We start from the raw sequence: 4,509 nt of genomic DNA, 5'->3' as shown, positions 1-4,509 counted from the left end.
CAGCAATTTGATTTCAGTCACCTTAGGAAGAGAAGTTCCTCGGACCGTGACTTTCCTTTTTCTTGGAACTGTTTAAAACTGCTCTGGACTCAAAACCCAGACAAACACCGGCAGCTCACACCTGTGGCCCCCCCGAGCTCTGGGACGCTGCATTCCAGAACCAGAGGGACTTAGAAGAGACCGAGGGAGCCAACTACAACCCACAAAAAGGACTTTCTGAATTTGCCAACTCTTCAGCACTGTCCAAGGTTTTATTTAATATTATTCATTTTTCATGCTTGTGAATACTTTACTTGTTAAAAAAACTGGGGTTTTTTTCACTTTTCTCGAGGGAAGTCTTTCCCTGAACTAGTAGGGGGAGGGGCCACTTGAACTTGCTTTCTAGACAGACCCCTTTTGGAGGTTTCCTCCCTATATTTGCCCTAAGCCAGCACAAACAGTCACAATGAAAATTTCACCAGCGGCGTAATTTCCTGGTGGCAAATCTTGTGACAGAAGCTTGACCTTGTTCTCCATGAGAGATTTTTGGGAAGAGCAGACAAGAGAAGATTCCTGGAAAACTGAAACAGCTTTCCAGAAGTGAAATGAAAATGAAAGAAACAATCCAAGATGTTTTCCTCTATTTATTTCTATGCTCCCCTTTTCCATGTTACACTACTTCTCCATCCCAGTAATTCCAGATGCACTGCACCTCTAAAATTGGTGACTTGGTGATTTTTAGACACTCTAAAATCCCATGAGCCACACACAGTTTTCCTTCCCCTGTTTTTACTGGAAAGCAACACTGGAGATGTAAGTGCAGTGCTTGGGTCAGGTAGGAATCCTACCCCAAGGGAAGGTGGCCCGACAGTGTTTGACCCTCAGCAAGGACAATGCACAGCATCAAGCGAGGGGATCGCTGTGCCAGTGTGCAGGAGTCAGGGCTCTGCATCCGGGCTCAGCGCTGCAAAGTTCCCGTGTTTGGGCAGACGGAGGGGCTGTCCCCGGAGCGCGCGGGGCTCGAACGTGGGGCTCGTGGGGCGAGCGGGGAACGGACACGGGGACGAACGGCCCCGGTGCCTCAGTTGCAGCAGCGGCAGCAGCAGCGGCAGCAGCAGCGGCAGTAGCAGCGGCGAGAGCAGCAAAACAGATAGTTTAAAACTCGCTTTCTCCTATTTTTCTTCCTCTTTCTCTTTGTCCCTTTATTTCTCTTTCTCTCCCTTTCCCGCTGTCGGGCACCCTTCTCTCGGGGTCCCTTGCCCGGCGTCCCTCTCCTCTCCCCGCCTCCCTGTCCCCTGCCGGGCCGGGCCATGCTCCCGGCCCGCCCCCGGCCCAGGGCGGGGCTGCCCCGTGCCCGGCCCCGGCCGTCCCGCCGCGGTCTCGCCTCCGCCCGGCTCTGGCCGTACTGGCGGTGGCGCTGCTGGGCGGGCATCAGTGCCTGGTGCGGGGGCGGCATCGCCGCCCTTCGGCTCCGCCTGGCCCGAGCCCGGCCCCGGCCCCGACGCAGGGTCCGGTCCCGGCCCCGGCCCCGGCCCCGGCCCCGGCCCCGGCCCCGGCCCCGGCTCCTCCCGGGGCCCGCGGAGGACACACGCGGCGCGGCCGCTCCCGCCGCCTCCGCTGCGGCTTCCCCGGCCCGAGCTCCGCCGCTCGGCAGCGCGGCCGCCAGCCCCGAGCCGCCGGGGCCCGGGGCGGGTGGGGATGCCGGGCCCGGGGCGGGTGAGGGGCGCTCGGGGGTCGTTGCTGGCCCCGAGCCGAGCGCTGACAGCCGTTTCCCGCCCGCAGGTGAGGCGCAGGAGGCCCTGCAGGAGCGGTACCGGCTGGGATCGCTGCTGGGGCGCGGCGGCTTCGGCAGCGTCTTCGCGGCCACGCGGCTCTCGGACGGCGCCCCGGTGAGCGGCGGGGCCGGCGGCGGGCGCAGGAGGAGGGGGCGGAGGAGGAGGGAGGAGGAGGAGAAGGTCGGGGCGCGGCGGGACGGGCGGCGAGCTCAGCCCGCTGCTCTCCCTCGCTCGCAGGTGGCCATCAAACGCGTGCCGCGGGATCGCATCCGGCACTGGGGCGAGCTGGTGAGTGAGCGGCAGCAGCCGGGCCGTGCCGGGCGGCGAGGAGCCGGGGCCCGGCAGGGTGGGAGCCGCTGGGAGCCCTGCGGGGAGAGCGGGCGTGGGTTGAGCGGGGCGTGCAGAGCATCCCGGGCTGGCTGAGAGCTCCCAGAGCCCCGGCACGGCCTCGGCCCCACTGACGGCACCGCGCTCCTCCCGCAGCCCGACGGCACCAGCGCCCCGCTGGAGATCGTGCTGCTGGCCAAGGTGTCCCGTGGCTGTGGCGGTGTCATTCAGCTCCTGGAGTGGCTTGAGCTCCCCGACAGCTTCCTGCTGGTGCTGGAGCGTCCGGAGCGGTGCCAGGAACTCTCGGGTTTCCTGGCGGAGCGGGGGTTCCTGCCAGAGGAGGAGGCGCGGGGGCTGTTCCGCCAGGTGCTGGAGGCCGTGCGGCACTGCACCAGCTGCGGGGTCCTGCACCGGGACATCAAGCCCGAGAATGTCCTGCTCGACCTGGCCAGCGGGCAGCTGAAACTGATCGACTTTGGCTGTGGCGCCTTCCTCCAAGACACAGCCTACACCCAGTTTGCAGGTGAGCCCTCGCAGGGGATGCTCCTGGGCATCTCGTGGCCCAGCCTGGGTGCAGCACTGGGGCTTCCCCCTATTGCAGCCGGGTTGGGATTGATGCTGGAGCCGAGTTGTTCTGGGTGGGGTGTGAGGGCGGCCAGCTCCCAGCCCTGCTGACAGCCTTCAGCACCCACTGTGGCCTGGGCTGGGGCTGGAGCTGGGGCAGCCAGCCCGACACAAACCCCCATGGGGGTAGCAGAGAGGGAGGCCTGACCGCGTGCCCCGGATGGTTTGGTGTGCAGGCGAGGAAGGGCTGGACTGCTCCGCTCTCCTTGTTTGCCTTGGCTTATTAACATTTTTGGGGGCCATGGAGGTGGGGAGGAGAGTGAGTTTTCTCCACTACTGGGTGGGTTTCTTCTTTGTGTGTCATGGTTGGGCCTTCCCAGGGATTGTGCTGCCCTCTTCCAGCACCAGTGGCTTCTTTTCCAGCCCCGAGTTTGTGCACAAGTCCCAGGTGCTGGTGAGAGGGCAGCTCTCACTCCATGTGCCTCTGGGGCAGCCCCCACATGCCCAGGGATGCTTGGGCCAGGCTCTGGGAGCAGGAGCATCCCCCTGCTGATCTCTGTCTGTGTTCCACAGGAACCCTGTCCTACAGCCCACCAGAGTGGATCCAGCACCAATGCTACCACGGCGAGGCAGCCACGATCTGGTCCCTGGGCCTCCTGCTGTGCCACCTGGTCATGGGGAAGCACCCATTCAGGAGGGGCCAGGAGATCATCCGGGGGCGGATCTTGTTCCCACGATGGCTCTCTCAAGGTGGATCCTCACCTCTGGGCACAGGGGCAGTACCATTGCTGGGAGACAGCAGCGGGCTCATGGGCATCCCGCTCTGGCAGCTGCTGAGGAGGTGGCACATGTCCTGCTCTCCTGCTCTCCTCCAAAACAGAGCATCCATGGGGAAGTTTAGGCCCAGCTCTGGGCACACCCAGCATGGCCTGGGCATGGGAACGGGAGGGCAACTTCTCCAACTGACTGGTGATTTCTGGTTTCTCTCCCCAGAGTGCCAAGATGTCATTAAGAGGTGTTTGTCCATGCAACCCTCGGACAGGCCATCCTTAGAAGAGCTTTTCTGTCATCCTTGGGTGAAGGGTGTTCCTCTGCCCTAGAAGATGGGAGAGATCCATGTGCACAGTTGGATCCAGGGGCCTGGCAGGTACCAGCTCCATACATCTCTTGGCAATCAGTGGCAAAGCAAACCAGGCTGGTTTTGTCCTGCCTGTAGCTCTGAGCAGGGGTCAGCAGAAGGGAACACGCAGCTCTTGGGCTGGAGCTGATCTGCAGACCTGGTGTGGCAAGCACTGGTGGCCACCATCCCCCTGGTTTTGTTTGTCCTGTTCATGGATGGCTGGGGCCCTGGGCAGAGCCCTGACAGCCTGGTCTGGCCCCAGGGCAGGAGAAGGAGCCTCTGGAGAAGCTGTTCCAGATGGGGCTGCTGCTGGAGACACCGAGAACAACCTCAAGGATGACAATCTCTTCCCAGCCTGGCCAGCTGAAGATGATGGACTTGGATTCTGGCACCTTCTTCAAAGCCAGGCTCCAGGCCCAATTTGCAGGTGAGTCCACAGGCAGGGGGATGCTCCCTGATCTGGGCATGGCATGGCCTGGCCGGGCACCAAAGGTTCCCCCTTTGCTGGGGCAGATGCAATGAATTCTTCAGTCGGCTGCCCAGCTGCTTTTTGACTCTAGGAAGCTACTGAGGGCTGCATGTGCCGTGGCTGGCTGCAGGCTGGGCACATGTGCTGCCCTCCTGCTCTGCTGCCAAAGGCAGCAGGGATGGGCAGCTCTGGGCACAGCTCTGGGCACAGCCAGCATGGCCTGGGCACCGCAGGCCTTGGCACAAGGGCACAGGAGCCCTCAGCTGACGGGCGGT

The 4,509-nt window shown here is 62.8% G+C and overlaps 1 pseudogene; it reads left to right on the top strand.

Annotated features, from left to right (window-relative positions):
* The first annotated feature begins 1,769 nt into the window (after positions 1-1,769).
* On the top strand, positions 1,770-3,766 carry LOC128943510 (serine/threonine-protein kinase pim-1-like; annotated as a pseudogene).
* The last annotated feature ends 743 nt before the right edge of the window (positions 3,767-4,509 follow it).

This window comes from Melozone crissalis, unplaced genomic scaffold (assembly GCF_028551555.1).
Source record: "Melozone crissalis strain CALT ecotype California unplaced genomic scaffold, PUWL_Pcris_2 ptg000046l_1, whole genome shotgun sequence".
Lineage (NCBI taxonomy): Eukaryota > Metazoa > Chordata > Aves > Passeriformes > Passerellidae > Melozone > Melozone crissalis.
Note: the sequence above shows the minus strand (reverse complement) of the source record. Positions and strands in the feature narration are given on the sequence as shown.